Raw genomic sequence first — 23,110 nt, forward strand, 5'->3', positions numbered from 1 at the left:
GCAGCAGCGTCCAACATCAACATCCACTTCAACCAATGAGGTTAGGTTCTCTAGCACATAGCAAGGCAAGTAGTCTTCCCAGAGAGTAAGAAACTGAAGACGGTGAATTGATCACAACTTTGTACCCTTTATATTTAGAAGTCTCTTCTACATGATAACCTCCCAAATCTAACTTACAACGCTTCAGAGGCGCCTGCGTTGAGAGATCAAAACTTAGTTCATCATAACTGTGAACAAGTCCTTCAATTAACAGATCTTCAAGAACAGGGCAATTCCAGAAAAGATTTTGCGTCAATCCATTGTCCGGAAACTTAAATGAGACATGAAGGACCTTGAGATTTTTAAAATGGACCGAGCGAGGAATAGTACTTGAACTTACAAGAAATCCCAGTTTTAAGACTACCAATGTTGGGCAAGTGAAGAGGCTTAAAGGGCACCTAAAATCCCATTCCCCTTGGTTAATAACGATTTCAAGTTCTTGAACCGCACGTTTTATGGCTACACTTATCCATGTATATACTCTTGATAAATCATTTTCTTCTATACAGTTCAACAAGAATTTCTGAATGCGAGACAATTCATGATTGAAAAGTACTCGATCAACAAAGTTCATATCTGAATAAGGTTCTCCAAACGGCAAGTTGACATCGAAATCTAGAATGGGAACAAATGCCCAAAGATGCTTCCATCTTGATGAGAGTATGCTGCTTCTGACCGCGTCTATTGTTGGTAGGAAAGAGAGAATGTGAACAATAAGTGAATCTGGCAAGCTACTGAGCCTATCTACCTTCAGAATTTTTTGCACTTCCTTTGAAGAATCCTCATGGTTTGAGATTGAAGCCATGGTTTTGTAATGTGCAAAAATAGATAACTGAGAACCTCTAGTCGATGTGTCTCATCAACTCTTCAGGGTTGTAAGGTCGAGCATTCAAGGTCACAAACAAAATGAGTGTGTTATAGGTGAACAAAAAAAAATAAAAATAAAATAATAATAAGATTATTGAGAATTTTGTACCAAGAAATTAGTTTATAGTACACTTGGGCTTCTTCCTTCAATCACTTGGGCTCTTTCTTCTCCACTAATTCATCTGAAGATAGAAGATACATGTGACTGGTCTTTCAATGAAAATAGGCCCACATGGTACTTTTGACAAACACTAGGAGTTCATGAATTTTGTATGTGGAACCACTTTGGCAAATTATAAAATTGATACAATCGATAATATATATAATGCAAATAATAATAAAGATTCGAAATTTATAAAAAAAATTTTAGCAGAATTACTTTACACAAACTTGAAAGTGCAATAAATACACCAAAGTTGTGAATACGTATAAATATTTTTGGTAGATAAATTGAATATTGATTAAATAGAGAAATTAGGATACACAATAACATTAATTTCTAACAAACAAAGCTCATAGGCACTTTTCAACTAAAAAAAAAAGATCATATGCACTAAAGAACGTAACAAAGAAGGTGTTTTAGTATTTCTTACCATCAATTAATTTCAATTTCATAGCATAAATCAGATCTTTCTCTCTCTCTATCTCCCTGCAATAGTGTTGAAGAACAATGAAAATGGAGAATTGAAACCCTAAACCTCCACTTCCTCTCCAATACTATCTGTGTGTTGAGGAGATGACCAAAACCCTAATCATCCCTCCCTCCCCCGCTCCCTCTCTCTCTAGAAATGTGTTGAATGAAATGAAAAAATATATCCACCACTCTCTCTCTCTCTCTCTCTCTCTCTCTCCCTCCCTCCCTCCCAAATTAGATGCGCCCAATGGAGAAATTATTACATGCTCCGGGACTGGTCCTACCCAATCACAAATTGGCACACAAACAAAAAAATTAAATAAAGCTGACACACTAGCTTGAATGGCAGATTCTGATTGGTTAGGACCACGTCAATCATGTAATAATTTCTCTACCAGGGATACTCATCAATTGCAATTGATGCAAGTTTTTTTTTTTCTTCTTCCATAATTTCAGTTTTGATATAAATTTATACTAAATATTAACGTCAACAAATTAGTAATTTCATATATTTTTTTATTAACTGTGCTAATGGTCAACATTTGATAGGAGAGGTTAGAATAATTTCTAAAACAGGATGTACCATGTGTAAATTTGGCAATCTAAAGAAAAGGTGGAAGGGAGTTACTTTATATTTTTTCCCCAAAATCTAAGCAAATGTGTATAATTTGCATAATATTTACTAGGGGTGCAAGTGCTTCGGTTTGGTACAGTTCCGTCAGGAACCGGTCACAACGGTTCGTTAAAAATGGAACCGGAACCGGAACCATTATATATGGAACCAAACCGGAACCGTGAATACCGGTTTAGGTTCCCCACCTAGTTACTTTTTCCCTGTTGTTCCCTTACTGATAGTGAATTACAGAAAATAAAATACAATAGCAAAAATATAATTAAACAAAATACAATAGCAAAAATAAAAATATAAATAAATACAGAAAATAAAATTGAGGAGAGGACTGAGGAGAGGACCGAGGAGGGGAGGCGTCGAGGCGAGGTGAACAGAGAGGACTGATGAGGGGAGGCGACGAGTTGAGGCCAGGGCGAGGCGGCTGCTTCAAATATCAGAACAGAACTTGAGAGTTGAGATGAGAGCTTTGAGAGGTTAGGTTTAGGTTTAGATGAGAGACTTGAGAGTTGAGTTTTTGTGGACCGGTGGACCACGTGTTATGTAATATTTGTAATTGACTCAACTGTCCACACAGCGTGTATGTATTATGTAAGGTGGACAATGTGTAAGCATGTAATTACTAATTAGTAATATATATAATTAAATATATAATCATATATGTATATATATATACATACGGTTCCAATTCCCAACAGTTCTCACGGGTCTAGAACCGGAACTGAAACCCACGATTTCAGATTTTCAGAACCGTAACCGGAACTGTGAGAATCGGAACCGAAGCCCCCGGTTCGGTTCTCACAGATCCACCCCTAAATATTTACATAGTTTAGCTTCTAAAAATTGCCATCATTAAAAACCATCTTAGGAGTTTGGTAACATATTATATAAAACACTTCTAACAAAAGTATTTTTTATTAGTTTGGTAATAATATTTTTTTAAACAATTCTAGTGCTAATTTTACAATAATATACTTACAATATTTGATAATAGTAACTTCATAAAAGAATTGGTGAAATTGTCTTTAAAAAAAATAAAAAGGAAAAAATTGTCTAAAGAAAAATAATTACCTAAGATATACAACCTCTACTCAGAACATGGTTTAAAAAGTTTCGAATTTTAGCTTCATTCAAAAGCCTTACTAGCTAAAATTTGTAACTATTAAAAGTGCTTTTATGATTACCAAACACATCTAAATGTAATTTTTAAAATAAAGCGCTTTTATACTGTTGAAAAGCACTCCAAATGGGCTCTAAGATGAGTCAATGACCTCCACAAAGTTGATTTTTTAATAATTTATTTATTATTTTAAAATTTATATCCTCTTAACATATATTACAGAAAATCAAAATGTTGTACAAAATTAACACACACGTTTTGAGAAGACAAAACAACTTTGAAAGGTTGCCCAATGGAATTTGTATATTGACACAACTGTCATATGTAGCTTCTCTGCTATGAAGTACAGATACGGACACTAAATACAGGTATGACAAGATATGAACATAACAAATCGGAAAAAAAAAAAATAATAAAAAAATAAAAAAATAAAAAATAAAAAAAATAAAAAAAAAACCTCATTAATACATTAAAAAAATAAAGAAATAATTACACTTACCAGCCATGTAAATTGTCTAAATAACATGGAACTCCCATCTAGTTTCAAATATATACTAACCTCCCCTCTAATTCAGATCTGAGTAACACTAACCTCCCCTGTCTGACACTCTTGTCCGGTGATGCCATGCTCAAAATTTACTTAAAACTCAAGAATGCCCTTAGAAAGCTTGAAAATGCTATTTTGTTTGTGTTTAACTAACGAAAGTGTAATGGGGATTGTGACGTTCCTGTATTTGTTTTTTTTATAAGACATTTTTCTTTTTATTTTATTTGTGCACGGGGATACGTGCCATGGTGTTCCGAAGATTATGTGAGATGTTTCTTCGGGTTTAAAACCCTTAGAAATTCATTTGGGATCATTTCGGTCAATTTCGATTTTCACGCCCGGGAGGTGCCGGGTGGATTCCACGGCTGATTTCCGTGTTCAGAAATTTTTTGTCGCCACTGTGTTCTTCGTTTATATTAGTTTTATCCGTTTTGCACTATGTTGAGTCGTTTGTGACTTTCTGGAGCTCAAACAGACCGTTTTAATCTTTTCAGAGGGAGGCGGGACCTGCAGCATGTTACTTACTATATATAAGAGGCTCATATCATTTAAGCCTCATTTTCTTTTCTTTCTTCTTCTCTCTCACGGCGCTGCTCTCTCTCTCTCTCTCTCTCTCTCTCTCTCTCCTGGTTTCTTTTCCTTTTTCTTTTCTTTTCCATTTCTAAGCTTCAAGCTTACATCTAATCTAGTTCGAGTAGGAATTTGTTGACGCCGTAGAAGGGAAAAGTGACGAGCTCGATGGGAGCTACGCAGCCATGGTTTCAGAATTTAGTTAAGAGCAATTTGGGGATTTAGGCTGAGGGGCTCGGCTTTTGGAGGCGCCGTAGAAGGACTTTTTGCTCTCCTTTGTCTCCTCTTTCATCCTGTGGAGTTGGTTTCGCAAGAGGAGCATTTTGGGTTTGGAGGAATTAGGATTTTCACCCTAACTTGAGGTAGGGGTGTCTAATTCATGGAGACCTTGATATTTTGTGAGTCCTTGTATGTTGTTTTGTTGATATAGCATGCCAAGGTTACCGTATTGTAGTGATTTCATCATTTATATGGAAGATTCATGTCACTACCATGCCTTAGATGAAGCTTAATTGTGTAAATTGTATGTTATCAGTGTGAGAATGTGATATTTAAGCTTTACATGATATGTTTGTGATAATAACATGCTTAACACGGATTAATTGCAAGCATGCTTCAATAATGTGAATTATTTCACATTGTATGTTTGATTGGAAATTTCATGATAAAAGTGATTTAAATGATAAAGTTGTGTGTTCATGTTTAGAATGGTTAATTGTTGTCTTAAGCATGCTTGGTGGTTGTTAAAAGGGAAAAACCCAAAATGACAACATTCCAAAAATTAGGTGCAAGAAAAACACCCACTAAATTAATCCAAACAAGACAGTCATGTGGTGTTTTTGTATCTGTCGGATGGAACCTTAGAAATACATGGAAAGGAAAACAATTGTTGAGGATCCATTCCAAATGATATATACTTGAAATTCCCCAATCTATGGATTTGAAATTCCCCAATCTTTTTATTATAGTGGTAGGAAATTAATTTTCAAATATTCCCTTCTATAGTTGGTCCAGGTAAGGAGGGTAAATTAAGAATATTAAAAATATAATATATTTGAATTTGAATTGGGACAATTATTTTGGGACAACCAAAAATAGAAAGGTGACATGTTTTGTGGGACGGAGGGAGTAAAATTCATAGTTATGAGTGAAACCAATGATCATTGGAGTCAACTAATTCCAATAGTTACTGTCCATGTGAAAACAAAATTATTTCTAATAACATTTAATCAAGTGTAGTTAAAAGTCAACCAGACAGACATTAAAGTATTAGCTAATTAGTATCTCACCTAAAAATGTTAATTTTTTAGTTAAAGTATACTCTTGAACGTAAAACTCCAACAACTAGTGACTATATATTTTAATGTGTAAAATGATAGAATGTTATAGATTGTAAATTTTCTTTTGATTTTACTAAAATAATCTGAACTCTATTATTATGAAAATTATTATGTATTAACTAATAACATAACAAGTACACATTATTTAGCTTATATAGCATTACTAATATAAAGATTCATTTCCTTAATTTAATTCTTTTGTTTCATTCAAGAATCAAATACGATAGTGAAGGCCACGAGTTGTAGAATAGAAATCAAGGAAAACGGTTCTTCATTTGATACAACACTCAAAACATTGGAAGTGAGATTTTCTGTAGTTTGTAATCATGAAATTGGAACCCACAAGAGATCTAAAATTTGAAACAACAAAATCCATTCATATTGTTTTTCTCAAGTGGCTTAAACAGTCCAATACTCTCCGGATATAAAATGTAACTAATACAACAAATACAATCTGGATTTTCAAGACATGTGGAAGCTTCAATATAATAAATAAAGACACATACCAAATGTTGATGAATGAATTCGCAGCGATCTGGAACAGTGTCATATCTGAAAAAGAAGAGAAAGTAATCGCAGGGGCACTGGTGCGGTACCGGCCTAAGGGTCTCCGACGTTCAAGTTAGTTCTTGACAATAAATAAGAAGAAGAAAAAACAGTTGAGTACGGAATTGTCTTGTACCTTGGTAGGTCGACGTACCGGCCCCTTATTTATAGATGTTACATCGGTCGTAGCATCCACCTCGGAATTGACTCCCTTTTCTTTTCCAACACGGAAAGGAAAGCCTTCATTTATCCTTCAGTTATTGTGGTTTATCCTACCTCTTAGCTTCCGTGACAGTCAGACTTCCTCTTGAACTAAAGGTTATGTATTACCAAAAATTCTTGGTTTATGATATTGGATTATTCTTTATGATTGAATATGGATTTCATTGTATTAATTTTTTAAGAAACTTTTGTTAAGTACTTATTCTCTAAATAAAATGCCATTACACACAAAATCGAAAGCTTTTGGAAGCCATGGAAGGCTAGACATGCACTTGCATGTATCTACTACAGATTGGACGGATCATGGAAGTCATGAGCTCACCATCATCATCAATTTAAAAAGTTACACATAACTAAAATGCACCTACTACGTTAAATTGGAAACAATAAACCCAGATGGATCTCGTCAGGCTCATGAATTTTCAATACAATATGCTTTAGTTTTAGTTGACCATGTTCACTAATTAATAACACATAAAGTACCTGCCATATTCCAATCACTACTACCTATGGCATGCATATCCACAAATCACAATCAAAATTTCTCCAATAAAATAAATAATCAAACGGATCAAAGCGAAAATAAAGAGTGGAATGACGAAATCCCTAACCCTAACCTGACTCGGGAGAAGGATTGAGAAAAAGGTGAAACAAATCCCTAACCCTAGAAGTTTAGATATGAAAAATACCTTGTAGATGGTTCATGGGTGTTGTCCCGCTTCACTTGTTTTTCGTATAGTCACTGCTCTGACAATAAAAAATAAAAAAATAAAAAATAAAGCAACAAGGAGGCTTTAAGTTGACAATGAAAGAATTGCAGGGGCAAAGAAAAAGTTGTGGAAAATGCTGCCAGCGTTCCAGAATTTTAAATCGAAGTTAAATCCCATATTTATAAAGAGAGTAGTAATACATCTCCCCAATTCCGATGATACCGAATAAAAATTAGTGGGATGCAGCACAATTACATAATATCATAGTGATGTCATGTGATGGGAGCCCACATCTTCACTTATGTAAAATATATATATATATATACATATATATATATATATATATATATATATATATATATATATGAAATACGGAATTTGAAGGATTCATCATTTTCATGATAAGGAAATATTTACAAAATACTTACCGAAAACAAAATATATATATTCACAAATTGGTGTCATTGTCTCCAAAACATGTCCCAACCAAAAACACATATCTAGTCATCTCCTTGCCGCAATGTGTCCTTGGGGTCTTCATATCAAGAAATAATAATATAAAAGTATAATTTTTACTGACCAATACTGTAATAGCACCCCCTGACAAAGTGTGATTCTTACCCTTCAATCAATCAATCAACATATTGTTATTTATTTCATCTACTTGAGAAGTTATTGAGTAACAATACTATCAAGGTAGATTTTGATTAGCTCGGGAATTCAAGAATAGATGTAGTGGGGCGCCAGCCATTCCAAGTAATTTGGTACGCCCAACTAGTCAAATGGTAATATTCAAGTTGGTTGAGAGCATCAAAATGCACTATTCTAGTTGATTGAGAGCAGTTTTTATGAGTATGTGAGACCAACCAATTTGAATAGTGCATGTGGATTGACTGGACATACCAATGACATGGTATACCTAGCCCATCCAATATCTACTCAATATTCAATAGGATAAATGAGAGATTTTGATTTTAGCCGGGGTTAGGCATACCACGTCATAAGTGTATCCACCCAATCAAATATAGTGGACCAACCATTTTTGAAATTATTCATTATCATTGGTCGGATATACTCAATATCTAGCTATCTACTCCTATAAAAGAGGCTTGGAGACCACAGAGAAAAGAAAGTGAGAGGGCAAAGGTTACAAGAAACTTGACTTAGGGTGTGAATATATTTGTTTTTCTTAATCTATGGTTTTTAACCAAAATACAGAAGATTTATAAGGAGTGAAAACGTTGACATTAAAGTAGGGTTCTATATTATAATAGGTAATATACCCAATCAGCCTCAGCTCATCAATGCGCCCCCTAAATCCAGAAATTTCTATTTCTTGAAGATGCATCGACAGACAACTAGGCACCAATCCTTGTTCAACAAAATTGATATCCTCAGTAGCACTATCTTCATTAGGTAGACAGCGCTAGACACATAAATAGTAAAGGTTCAGAAATTTTGAATAAATTACTATGCATACTTCAAATTGTTCCTTGTAAGTTTAGTAGTAGTAGTTGTTGTGGTTCATTTGGTGTTGCATGTTAACAAATGCTATGGCTGGAAACGTCTACTAGACTTACTCGATAGCACGCCTATCCTAGAAGTCTCCAACATTAACATCCACTTTAATCACCGAGGATACATTTCGTAGCACATAGCAAGGCAAGTAATAATCGCGGAGAATAAGATATTCAAGAATCGGTCAATTGACAAAAATTTCATTCCCACCATATTCAAATGTTTGTTGTTCAGAATGACCATCCAAATCTAACTTACAACGCTTTAGAGCCGGCGTTGAGACATTAAAAGTTAATTCTGCATCACTTTTAACATTTCCTTCCATAAGCAGACCTTCAAGAACAGGGCAATTACAGAAAAGATTTTCCAGGAAAATTAAATGAAATATGGAGGACCTTGAGATTTCTAAAATGGACGGAGGAAGGAACAATATTACTGCAGTCTAGTAGCTGTCCCAAATTTAAGACTACCAATGTTGGGCAAGTGAAGAGGCTCAAAGGGCAGTTAAAATCCGGGAATTCTATATAAAGTTCTTGAACGCCACGTTTTATGGCTACACTTATCCATGTATATATTCTTGATTTATCAATGTCTAGGTGAAGAGAATATAAACGGAACTTCTTAATGCAGGGTAAATCATGAAGTACTCGATCAACAAAGTTCATGAAGTCGGAACAACTCTCAAGTCTAACCTGAACTCAAGTTGTCATCAAAATCTAAAGTGGGAACAGAAGCCCAGAGGTACTTCCATCTTGATGACAGAATGAGTATTTTGTCGGAAAGAGAGAGAGAATGTGAACAAGAATGGAGTCTGGCAAGCTACTGATCCTAACCTCGTTGAGATTTGTTCTTACGTTCTTTGAAGATCCCTTACGATTTGAGATTGAAGCCATGGCTCTGTCATGCAAAAATAGATAAAATATATAAAAAATTATGGAGTATCTGACATGAGAATCACCAAAGCTTGTATCTGCTAATTCAATCACTTGTAGTCTTTCTTCTCAGCTAATTCATCTTAAGCTATAAGTTACGTGTCACTGGCCTTTGTATGAGATCTATAGAACAATTAGACCGAGAATTACTTCATAGTCATACAAACGTAAAATCATATATACACTGAAGTTTTTGTGAATACATATAAATTTCTAGTCGGATCATACATTAACTAAGCAAAATCTACAAGGCAAGGAATGAATAAGGGAGGAAATCAAGATATAAAGAAACAAGAAAGGGAAATCACCCAATTCTTTCTTACCATCAATTAACGAATACAGAAAAATTAAACCCTAGTCCTCCGCTTCCTCTCTCAAACTATCCACGTGTGATGAAAAGATGTGCAAAACCCTCCAAAACCCTAATCGTCCCTTTGCTTGTCCCTCGCTCCGGAAATGTCTCTCATCTCGAGAAATGTGTTGCCCCAAGCGCAAAGATGCTTGACTCAGTTTCTAAACCCTAGTCCATGCGGACCTATGTGGAGATTAATTATATCCAATTTTGGCATATAAATTATAAGTGGAATTTCAAAAAATGAAGCTTAAAACATTTATAGATGGAGCTTAAAAAATGTAACTTTATATGGGTTGTAATGTTCTTTTGATAAGTAAATTTTTTAGTATATCTTGACTTCAATTATTATAGATGGATAAAATGACTTAAAAATTATACTGTTTTAAGAGATTAAAAGGTTAAGTGCAAAAAAAACTCTGATATATAGGTTTTGTGTAAAATTAGTCCCTATTTTTTAAAAATATACATGCAAGTCTACAAAATTCAAAAAAAAAAGTGCCGACCTAGTCCCTCTTACCACTTTTTGATCAAAATTGACATAAAATAAATTTAAAAATCCTAATTTGCCCTTTTATCTTTCTATTCTACCCTTTTATTGAGTTGACTCAGTGTGTCATCAAAGCCGCATCACAAACCCAAATTTGTTAAGTTGACTCAGTTACCCAACAAGTTCCACAACGGCAACACCATCACCACCATCCCACAGCGTCCCCACACCTACACCAACCGCGCCACAGTCGGCGATGAAAGCAAGAAAGGGGCGAGAATACGAAGAGAGGGAGAGAGAGAGACTAGAATAATTGTTTTGAACGTCGGGAAAGCTCCGGCCAAATTCTCAATTTTGTTCCAATTCATGATACAAAATTTTTCATCTTCTTGTATGGTTTGATGAGGATTTATTATGAAAATTCACTATAACAATTAGTCCATTTGGGTAAGAGATATTTGTGGACCATTATGCCTACAATGATGGTGGTGGTGGCTCGTTAGAGAAGATGGTGGTGTGGCCGGAGGAAAGAGAGAGCATCTCATTTGATTTTTTTTTTTGGCTTCTTCCATTATCTTGGGCAACTTTTTTCCTAATTTATTTGTAGAAGTGTCATGCTTTTAACCCAAATGTAGTGACGACATCAAAGATTAAGAAATTTCAAAATCACAATCTGGAATTGCTTCTTGGTTGCCAATCTGTGTCTAATTGATCCCAAGGTTTCAACCTCTTTGCAGAAAAGATACATACAAACTCTCTGCCGCACTATCACCGCCTATCCTTGCATCGCAGGTTCCTCGTTGCCTCAAGCCCGCCGGTGCAATCATCCGTGCTCGCCGGAATCGCGATCCTCCACGGCCGCCGTTTTGCTCAGTCCATTCAAACCGAGCTCAGCCGCTGTCCTTCATCGCCGGTACACATCATCATAATCACAAGAAACCCTAGGGTTCAAGTTAGCAGCAAAAAAATTAAATTGGGAAGGGATGAGAAATCTATTATTCGATATTCACTTGAAACGTCCTATAGTTCTAATTACAATTAAATTAACTGATTCGAATTCATACTCTACCGAATTGTCTGAGAGAAAATTTGGCGAATTATTTCACAACATAAATGCCGGCGAGAACTTATCATTGGTGAAAAAAAATCCCAAATGCCTCTCCTCTCTTCCCCTCCGACGACACCAACCCCAGCGCAATTCAAACACAATCAAACACAGAGAGCGACGAGGAGGTCGAGTGCCGCACGCCCACTCGGCAAGGATGGGAGCAACGTACTCCGGTAGATTCAGTGCTCTGGTGAGCACAGAGAACGGTACGGCGACATGCTTGTGCACGCCGGTGATGGACACGGGTGATTTCCTTGTTGTCATTCATGGGTTTTAGAGAGAGAGTTTAATGGACAGAGAGAGAAATAATAGTAGACATGGTGCTGGCTTTTGGATCTGGGTTTGTGAGCAGAGGGAAAGAGGACGCAGAGGAAGAGAGAGTACAAACCCTAATCTTCCTCATGGGCCATTCGTTTTTTTTTGTTTTTTTTTTGATAAGCGGATAAAGTGGTCATTTTACATAGCAATATATATATATATATAATTATTAATTTATTCAATTGAAGTGCGGGTATTATCGCCATAGTATAGGGGTTTTTTTACCACAGGGACTAATATGCACTATATCGATAGTAGAGGGGAGTTTTTTGCACTTTACCCGAGATTAAATTAGTACTTTTTATTAGTCAAGCAAGCATAATTAACAATGATACAATTGAGGACTTTAGTGTCTTTGATTAAATTGATTTAGTATTAAGTTATTTTAAAATTTCAACTTAAATACGTATCTCTTTTGTCTTTTTTTATTATTATTATTTCATAACATGTATTGTATCAGTTTTAATTATGAAAAGGGAAAATTACACTGACCAACCTTCAGATTTCGTCAACGACCTCTCCTCTTGTTTGTCAAATAACAATGACTTCCCTTTTGGATTGATAGCGTTAACGGTTCTAATGAAATTAGTTTTCTACCCCTTTTATATCTATAGTATTTTATTAAAAACACAATGTAATTTGAAAAGACAAAAATGCCCCAAACCCCCATGAAAGTAGGATACTTGTGAATTTGTGCTTGCCATTCAGTCACCGCCGAATCTCCATCACCGAGCACCCTCACTTGGCCGCTTCTAAGCCTATCGCTTCTTCATCGGTAATTCCTTGCTCACCGACCACCCTCAAGTGTTTGCTTATCAACTTGTTTACGCTTTGAATTTGATTGAGGAAAGAGAGTAGAGAGAGAAAGAGATTAGAGAGAGAATTTGAGGAGAGAGGAGAAATAATTATGAGGGTATTTTGGACACGTTAGTTGCTTTATTTATATATCTTTGAGGGGTAGAATGGGAATTTGATAATTTAAAAATGATGACATCATCATTTTTTGTTAGTAACAGTATTTTTGGTTAATGGAGGGGAGGTCCTTGTTATACGTATACAAATTTTGAGGGAGGTCATTGTTATTCGCCAAACAAGAGGGGAGGTTAGTGTAGATTGACGAAACCTCAGGAAGATCAGTGTAATTACCTCTTATGAAAAAAATAAAAAAATAAATAAAAATAAACGTGAATTAGCTTAAATTCAAAGTGGGTTTGCATATCTTTTGAAGTGACCTGTAAGAACAAAAATTACAGTTAAAGTTTGAAAATATCAATAACAATTCAAATTGAAGAACCTAAAGTTGATGAGGATGATGACAATCAACTGAGTTGACTCCTCCTGAGCCCTCCACTAACCTTTGCATCTCCGGTAAATGACAAGTACATTGGTCGGGTAACTTAAATCTCTGTCTAAGGAAATATTCATAAAACATTTATTATTCAATCCCATTTATTCAATCCCATTTAATAAAATTTGTGATTTTTGGGTTTTGGACCGTACATGTACTGAATAGGTAACTGTTTATATAAAAATTCATACTTGAAAAATTCATTTGATATTTCTTATTTTGTAGATTCTTTCTTTGAGGGTTTGTTAATTAATATGATTAAACAATATTAAAGGAGTTCGTGGGAAGAAGCAAGCAAGTGGTGTGGATTTGGCTTATCCGCAAGCTTGCGTGGGAGAGGATGGACCCGCGAGGTCCATAGGCTGGGGATTCGCGAGGTCCATAGCGTATCCGTAGGGTTATTTTATGGCATTTCAAAGCCTGCAAGAGCAACTTAAATGGGCTGTTATTTTCAAAATATAGCATGTTGGTTTTAAATGGACTCTTCAATGAGATGTCAAATGGATTGCCAAAATATAACTTTGCCAAATGTTATGCCAATTATAACATAACATATAGCTATTGCAAAATTTGTTATTGCTCTCTTCTTCTCTCTCGCAAGGGTTGCCAAGCCTGCCAATTTGGTGTTGTGCTTTTGTATGTGTATATATATGTATGTATGTATGTCAGTGTTGTGTGTATATATATACATGTCTGTTGTGTGTGTGTATATATATATATGTCTGTTGTGCTTGTATACATATATATATATCAATGTTTTTATTTATTTATTTTTAATAAGACAAACAAGCTAAATAAAATACAAACACTCACAAAAAAAAATAATAAATAAATAAATAAATAATTGGTTGTTGAAAATTGTAGTTGGGAATGGTAATTAAAAAATAATGGTTGTTGTGTCAAAAAATAGAATTTTGGATGAAATGTACCATTGGAGCAGAATTACTAAAATATAGTATTTTTACACTGTCAAAATATAGATTTGGCATGCAAAAATGACATTTTGCATTGAAGATGGTCTAAGGGGGCATTTGCAGTACTTTAGGATAAAGAAATGGGGCACTCTCTGTAATACCCCTAATTTTAAAATGATGGTTTCGGCATTTTAATATTTATTTTATTTGCATTTTTAATTGTTTAATTGTAGATTTGTTTTGCTTAATTATTTAGTGGCATTTATTGTTTGGTATTTGATTTAATTGAATTGATTGTTGCTTAATTGTTTTATTGAGTTGAATTATTTGTGTACTTAATGATATGCTTACGTGTAAATTAGATTTAATTATTTTATAGCAATTGTAGTATTTCTTTTATTTAAGTGACTGGATTGTTTTAACTGATTTAATTAGTTTAATAATTACTAAATCTTAATTTAGGGTTTTCGGATTCATTATAACTCTAGGGTTTTATGTTTCACGGTTTAGCCGACTAGGGTTATATTTAGCTAAAGGTTCTGTATCCCACTATAATAGAATTAGGGTTTCCTTAAGCTTATAAATATAGCATTAGACGTTGGCTTAGGGTTGAGAGATTAAAAACCTTATGCATGTATATAGTGAGACTGAGAGAAACAGATAACAGAGAGGGAATTCAGTAGGTGGTGTTCGCCGGAGTACTTAGGAAGACGACTGTGCAAGGCTAAAGGCAAGTTCTAATCCTAACTCTTTTCCTTAGGCTCGTGTTCGTTGCATCTCTAATACAATTCCAGGATTATATAAAGGTTAAAATTCAACTGGTATGCATGTTTGAGTTTTTAAACTAGACGTGGTTACAAGATGTGTATTGGTAGTTTTATTTTCTTCTTTGCATAACTTCAATTTTAAATTCATGTCAATTGATGTATTAAGCATTTAAATAGTCTAGATTGTTGGAAAACACAAGAAGTAATCTGTATTACAGTGGTTGAATGGTTTAAGCGATAAGCGGTTACAAACTGTAAATGGTCTGTTTTAGATCCTTAATGTTTAATTTAGGTTTAAATCTTGGTGGATCATTAGACAAAGAGGTTAATTATTTCTGGAACACACTAAAACTAGATTTTAACCAATTAAAACCTTAGTAGTGAGAACTGTTAAAACTGGACTTCACTGGAGAAGACATCGTTGAAGGAAACTAGCAGATAGGAGGAGAGGAGGAAAGAGGCAGCTCCATGGAATTATGGAGCCGGCTCAAGGTGTTCTTGGAGGCGGCTCCACCACTTGTGGAGGTGGCTCCAAGAAGGTGGAGGCGGCTCCACTTGTTTTAGAGCCTACTCCACCTATTTTTTCTTTATTTTTTTCGTTTACTGTTTGGTTTTCTTTTGTGTTCCAGAAACTCTATTGCTTCGGGGCTTAAATCTTGAAGGTAACAGGTTCAGTACAGGCTATGTTGGGAGTAGTTAGAGAGGTTCTAAGCTTTATTAAAACTCCAGTAAATAGGCTAATGAAAATTAAACCAAAATCATGTTTTACTTAAACCGTAGACAGAGTTAAAATAAACTAGATTACGGTGCATGGATGTAAAGGAGTTTAAACAGCTAAATTTTAGTACAATAATTCTCAGTGATGGATTACAGGGAATATGGTTCAGTAATCTCATATAAGTATGAAAATATACAAGTTTCTATTTGTCTTGATGACTATAATTGAACAGAAGGTTATTTTAATAAAATTGAGTTACTGTTCCTGGGAGGAAAGGATTTGAAATTGCTTAATCTTAGTATAACAATATTCATGGATGGTTCTATAGTTATGTTGGGTTCCAGTGTCTTGAAAACTAAGCCTGTGAAGTTATATACTCTGTTATGCTTACTTGGAATAAATTGGTTTACATGTATGTGATGTATAGTCAATTATTGGATCTTGGAAAGCAGTATGTATAAGCCTGTTAAATTATAAGATATTATCATGCTTAATAGGGTACAATTGATGCCTATATTTAACATAATATTATCAATTGTGGACTTATGGAATAATTGGTATTTACTTATATATTTGTATTATCAACTGCTGGATGGATTGGATTATATGCATCGGTATGGGACGGTGACATACCAGGAATGGTTTAGTTTCAAAATACTAAATCCAACCTATATTGGAATAAGGAAATGGATTAAAAATAAATCCTACTTATATTTAGGCTAAGTCAAAGAAGCTGCACAAGCTAAATGACTAGCTGGATTATTTGTTATCTATGTTGAGTCAAATAAGCTGCATAAGCTGAATGGCTAACTGGATTTCTTATGGATGGAACAGGACTTTAAATATATTTTTATGGTACCGCAATATGAGCTTGAGTCTCAGAGTCGACGGTTAGGGTGCTTATATGCAGTAGGATGCGTAGCTGGATATGCTAGGTTGAGGTATACCCTGTTAGGCTTAGGTACTCATGCCCACTCAGGTGCGCTTTACATGTTGCCTTCTACTCAGGTTGAGATCTAGTCCATTGAGAGTCCTGTAGTGTGGATATATAAATATATACGGATTATATAGCTATTGTTGAGTTGGTTAGGATGTACATGTGTGTCGAGTCTCTACTTGGATTGTAGTAGGTTAGAACTTGTTCGTGGGCCTGACCCACTTCTATTTTTTTTCCAGGTGTTCGATAGTTCCAGTCGTAGATTTGATCGTGCGAAGCAGAGACCATCACTCACTCCTCCTCCGACGTAGGATTTCTCTCCATGGTTTACTCTGGATGTTCTTTAAGCAGTTTCATTTCAGTTGGGATTTTGTTAGGGGTCCATTGGAGATGGATTCCCTAGTTGTATAAACTATTGAAGGTTTTGGATTACCGGATTTAAGTATTTATCGTTAAAGGATTTTTTTTTTTAGTTTCATCCAACTTTAAATATCCATTCTTATTTCATTTTGTCATCTGTGTTCGCATTACATATTGATTGTTTTGATATTTCCCTCGGGTTTGGGCCTAGGCCTGATCAACCCGTGTCTTAGATCCGAGGGGTATCACACTCTCCCTGGTGTATGTATATTGAGAGTCTTTTGGAGAAACTCTTGTTTGCCCTAAATAACCAAAGAGAACTTGACATAAAAAACAGTCTCCAGTATTTTCGGTGCACATACACATGACCGTCCCATCCAGCACCGGCAAACTTATCTAGTATACCAGGTTAGGCTTGTTATTGAGTAAGTCTAGTAGACGTTTCCAGCCATAGCAATTGTTAAGACGCAACTCCAGCCGAATCAAATTAAGGAACAAAAGTTGTTTATTATCACGAGCATAGTCGAGAGACTTAATAACATATGAGCATATATAATAGTCAAATGAAAGAGCTACAAATACTAAAATCAAAATTTAAAAATAACAATTCCAACAAATATAAAAGAATAAGAGATTCATCATTAAAAGAATGATTAAGTAAATAAGTACCCCTATGTTATGTGCGCCTATCGATAGATATTTGACACTACAAATTCCTCTGAGAAGCACAAGTAGTCTATCAGCATGTCAATCGGCTTCCATGAATTGAAAACAGCAATCTCTTCCAACAATAACATAAACAAACGATGTTATATCCCTTGGCACATAGGAAGGCACACAAACACTTTTGATAGAAAGATACTCCAAGAATTGGTGCATTGACCACAATTTCATATTTGTCTGCAGCTAAATGTAACTTAAAACTCTTCAGTGTCAGCATGGAGACATCAAATATGAGTTCTTTATCTCTCCGACTCGAAATAAATTCATCGATGAACAGGTCCTCTAGAATAGGGCAATTTTGAAAGAGATTTTGCATCAAGTTATTGTCTAGCTTATCAATCCAAACATGGAGGACCTTGAGACTTTTAAAATAGACCGGGCAAGGCATACTAAAACTTCATAGGTCTCTCAATTTTAAGACTAGCAAAGTTGGGCAAGTGAAAAGGCTTGAAGGCAAGTCAAATAGTTCTTTAGGTCGTTTAATCTGTATATTAAGTTTTTGAACACCACACTCTATGGCTACACTTATCCATGTATATATTTTTACATACATACATACAGATACTGTTGAAATCTGTGGCTCAAATTTGCTAACTCAGCATGTGTTTTTTCGTCACCCATTACATCATCAATTTGCATCACCCATTACTTCATCATGCTTGGCAGCCAAGGTGTGTATTCAGTAAGCTACCTCATGCGTGGTCACCAAGTTCACAAACCGTGTGATGACATTTTGGCTATAAATAGCCTTGCTCCCATGGTGTTTTATCATCCAACAATTAAGTGAGTTTGCTCAGTAAAGAAAAGTAAAGTGTTTGAGAGTTTTGGGTGTAATTGGTTTTTTGGGTGTGAGCCACTTAGCCTTTTATCTCTTTATTTCTATAGTGAAATATTGATCTGTCTTCTCCCCGTGGACTTAGGCATAGCCGAATCACGTAAATCCTTGTCTTGTTTGTGTGTGTGCCTATTTTATTTTTCTTGTCATTTTATTTTTCTCTTGTGCTCATAAACTCCTATTTAATCCTTATTTTATAACAAACTGGTATCACAGCTCGGTTCATGTATTGTGTACAGATATTGTTCACACATACGGTACACAGATACTATTCGGGGTACTGCTCACAAATACGGTACTATTCATCGAGAAATTTTTTGGGGAGTTTTTTTTTTTAGATGTCGACCAGATACGAGATTGAGAAATTTAATGGCAAGATTAGCTTCAGTCTTTGGCACATTAAGATACAGGCCCTGCTGACTTAGCAAGGTCTAAAGAATGTGCTGTTTGGGAAGGACAAGTTGCTAGAAACTATGTCCAATGAAGACAAGGATGAAGTCGATGAAAAGGCATGCAATGTGATTCTCTTGAATCTAGCTGATGAGGTGCTGCGTGAAGTTATTGATGAAGACATGGCGACAAAGTTGTGGCTAAAATTAGAGAGTCTGTATATGACGAAGTCTCTCACCAACAGACTTTACCTGAAATAGAGACTTTGCACCCTTCGTATGAAGGAAAGTATGCCTCTTAAGGAACATGTTGATAATTTCAATTCTATTATTATGGATTTGAAAAATACTGATATTAAAATTGATGAAGAAGATTAAGCCCTTATTTTGTAATGTTCTTTGCCTCCTTCCTGTGAGTATTTTGTTACCACATTGCTTTATGGAAAAGACACCATTAGTAACTCTCAAGAGTTGAGAAAAAGGTGTTTGGGAATAATAGATATGAACAGGCCGAGGGTCTGGTTGTGAGGGGAAGAACTGAGAAAAAGGGTTCTTGTAGTAGGGGCAAATCGAGATCTAATCTGGTCTCATAAAGATACTGAATGTTATTATTGTCACCTAAAAGGGCACATTAAGTGGAATTGTCCAAAATTGAAAAATAAGAAGAAAGATAAAAAGGATAAAAAAGAGTCTAAGGATAAATCCACTAGTAATTCTTCTGATGTTGTTAAGGAAAGTTTCTCGGATGTCGAAAATGTTCTTTCAGTTTCTATCAGTGACTTTCATTCTAGTAGTGAATGGGTTCTTGATTCTAGTTATTCCTATCATATGTGTCCCAATAGGGACTGGTTTTCTACTTACCGTTCTGTTGATGGTGGTACTGTCTTAATGGAGAACAACAATCCTTGTATGACTGTTGACATAGGCATAATCCAAATTAAGATGCATGATGGTAATATTAGAACTTTAAGTAATGTTCGACATGTTCCAGATTTGAAAAAGAATTTGATTTCTCTTGGTACTCTTGACTCTAATGGTTGTAAGTTTTTAGCTGAAGGTGGAGTTTTAAGAGTTTCTAAAGGTGCTCTTATTATGCTTAAGGGAAAATAGAGAAAATGCCTCTATTTTTTTGCAGGGCAGTACTATGACAGGCGCTGCTTTAGTATCTTCTTCAGTTTATCAAGATTCAGAAACTACTCATCTATGCCATATGCGTTTAGGGCATATGAGTGAGAAGGGTTAGACAGAATTGAACAAATGAGGTTTGCTAGGTGGACAGAAGATGGAAAAGCTGGACTTTTACGAGCATTGTGTCCTTGGCAACCATAAAAGACTCAAGTTCAGTACAACTATTCACAGGACCAAGGGCACTGTTGATTACATTCATTCAGATCTTTGGGGTCCTTCCAGAGTTCTCTCTCTTGGTGGTTCTCGATATATATTGACTTTCATTGACGACTTCTCCAAGAAAGTCTGGATCTATATCTTGAAGTAAAAATATGAAGTGTTCCTTAAGTTTAAGTAGTGGAAAGCTATGATTGAAAAGCAGATCGGAAAGAAGATCAAACATCTCAGAACAGATAATGGTTTAGAATTTTGCTCAGGAGAGTTTGACGAGTTTTGCAATAATGAAGGCATTGTCAGACACCATACAGTTCGAAAGACTCCATAACAGAATAATGTAATAGAATGTATGAACAGAACTCTTTTGGAAAGAGCTCGTTGTGTGCTTTTCAATGCTGGGTTATCTAAGGGATTTTGGGTTGAAGCAGTCAACATAGCTTGCTATTTGGTGAACAGGTCACCGTCGACTATTATTGAGTGAAAAACACCTGAAGTGGTATGGTCTGGTACTCCTACTGATTATTCTAATTTAAGAGTTTTTGGATGTCCTACTTATGCTCATATTAATGAAGGAAAACTTGAGCCTAGAGCCAAGAAATGTATTTTTATTGGCTATGCATCCAGGGATACAGGTTATGGTATCCTGATTCTAAGTCACCTAAGTTTATTAACAGCAGAGATGTTACTTTTGATGAGTTTGCTTTACTGCACCTGAGGAATGAGTCTTTTGTTACAGGTGAATCTCAAGGTGTTAAGCAGCAGGTGGAGTATGACTTTGAAGCTCCAGAGAAACAAGTCAACACTCCAATTTAGCCTAATGTTGAAGAGGTGCAGGATGATCAAGTACTAGATGAGCAACAGTACAGTATTGCTATAGGGAGACAAAAAAGGCAGATCAAACCTCCTAAGAGGTATGCTTATGCAGATTTAGTTGCTTATACTTTGTCTGTGGCAAAAAATATTGAAGATAAAGAGCCTTCCACCTACCAAGAAGCTGTTACAGAAAATGAATTTGCCTAGTGGACTGTTGCTATGACTGAGGAGATTAAATCTCTTCATAAGAATCAGACATGGGAGCTAGTGAATTCTCCTAAAGGCCAGAAGATTGTTGGTTGCAAATGAGTCTTCAAGAAAAAGGAAGGAACTCCAGGTGTTGAAGATGCAAGGTAGAAAGCAAGTTTGGTGGCAAAGGGTTATAGTCAGAGAGAAGGTATGAATTTCAATGAAATATTCTCACCAGTTGTGAAACATACCTCTATTTGCGTGTTGCTTGCCATGGTTGCTCTATTTGACTTGGAGCTTGAACAACTTGATGTCAAAACAGCTTTTCTATATGGTGAGCTTGAAGAAGAAATTTATATGCATCATCCAGTGGGGTTTGTTGTTCAGGGAAAGGAAGACCATGTTTGTTTGTTGAAGAAATCCTTGTATGGATTGAAACAATCTCCAAGGAAGTGGTACAAGAGGTTCGACACTTTTATGGTTGGACATGGCTATTTGAGAAGTAACAATGACAGTTGTGTCTACTATCGGAAGCTCTCAGATGGTTCTTTTGTATACTTGTTGTTATATGTTGACGACATGCTTATTACTGCAAAAGACATGTCAGAAATCAACAAGTTAAAATCTCAGTTGAGTACTGAATTTGAGATAAAAGATCTCGGTGCAGCGAAGAAGATTTTGGGCATGGAAATTCAGAGGGATCGCTAAGTTGTCAAGTTAAGTTTGTCATAGAAGAGTTATATTGAGAAGGTGCTTGAGCGATTCAACATGCAGAATTTCAAGCCTGTGAGTACACCACTTGCTGCTCATTTTCATTTTTTTGCAGCTTTATCACCGCAGTCTGAAGAGGAGAAAGAGCATATGTCATGTGTTCGTTATGCTAGTGCAGTTGGTAGCTTAATGTATGCAATGGTTTGCACTCGCCCTGATATTTCACATGCAGTCAGTGTAGTTAGCAGATATATAGATAATCCAGGAAAAGAGCATTGGCTAGCCGTGAAGTGGATTCTTTGGTATTTGAAAGGTACTGCAGATATTAGCTTCGTTTATTAAAAGAGCAGTGATGATTTTGGCAGTGTTGTTGGTTTTGTGGACTTCGACTACGCTGATGATTTAGATAGAGAAGATCTCTGACAGGATATGTCTTTACTCTCTCAGGTTGTGTAGTTAGTTGGAAAACAACTTTGCAATCTACAGTTACTCTCTCCACTACAGAAGCAGAATATATGGCGGCCATTGAAGTAGTGAAGGAAGCCATTTGGTTGAGAAGTTTGATTAGTATTTGGGTTTGTAGCAGAGCTCAACTATTATTTATTGTGACAGTCAGAGTGCGATATATTTGACCAAAAATCAAATGTATCATGAGAGAATCAAATATATTGATGTCAGATATCATTTTATTCGGGATGTCATATCAGAAGGAATTACTACATTGAAGAAAATTGGCATAGCTGAAAATCTGGCGAATATGATGACAAAGTCCATTCCGACTCTCAAGTTCAAGCATTGCTTGGACTTGGTTGGTATTCTCAAATGTTGAAATTACCCTTAGAGGCTTAATGGATAAGACAGTTTGTTTTGTAGAGGTATAGTGGCTTATTTGAGTTTTCACCAAGGTAAAGATTTGTTAAAATCTGTGGCTCAAATTTGCCCACTCAACATGTGGTTTGCATCACCCATTACTTCATCATGCTTGCCAGCCAAGGTGTGTATTCAGCAAGCTACCCCATGCGTGTGATACCCCCTAATTTCGGAACACGGGTTGATCAAGTCCGCGCACAAAATTAGGAAATATCAAACCAATTATAGTATTTAAACAAGCACAGATTACA

General features: G+C 35.6%; 1 long non-coding RNA gene across 4 annotated transcripts; it reads right to left on the reverse strand.

Moving 5' to 3' along the window:
* Positions 1–58: 58 nt before the first annotated feature.
* On the reverse strand, positions 59–12,055 carry LOC132266869 (uncharacterized). 4 transcript variants are annotated; one of them, XR_009468734.1, is made up of 5 exons: positions 11,580–12,055; positions 11,266–11,456; positions 6,252–7,255; positions 1,016–1,088; positions 59–193 (listed from the first exon to the last, which is right to left on the reverse strand). It is a non-coding gene; the product is annotated as an uncharacterized LOC132266869 (long non-coding RNA). The 4 variants fall into 4 exon arrangements; XR_009468733.1 differs by lacking the exons at positions 11,266–11,456; positions 11,580–12,055 and adding an exon at positions 9,997–11,259; XR_009468732.1 differs by lacking the exons at positions 11,266–11,456; positions 11,580–12,055 and adding an exon at positions 9,997–11,259 and having other exon boundaries at positions 6,252–7,260.
* Positions 12,056–23,110: the final 11,055 nt, after the last annotated feature.

The sequence above is a fragment of the Cornus florida genome, unplaced genomic scaffold (assembly GCF_030987335.1).
Source record: "Cornus florida cultivar Cherokee Brave unplaced genomic scaffold, ASM3098733v1 CherokeeBrave_3.0.0_Hap2_Chr07, whole genome shotgun sequence".
Classification (NCBI taxonomy): domain Eukaryota; kingdom Viridiplantae; phylum Streptophyta; class Magnoliopsida; order Cornales; family Cornaceae; genus Cornus; species Cornus florida.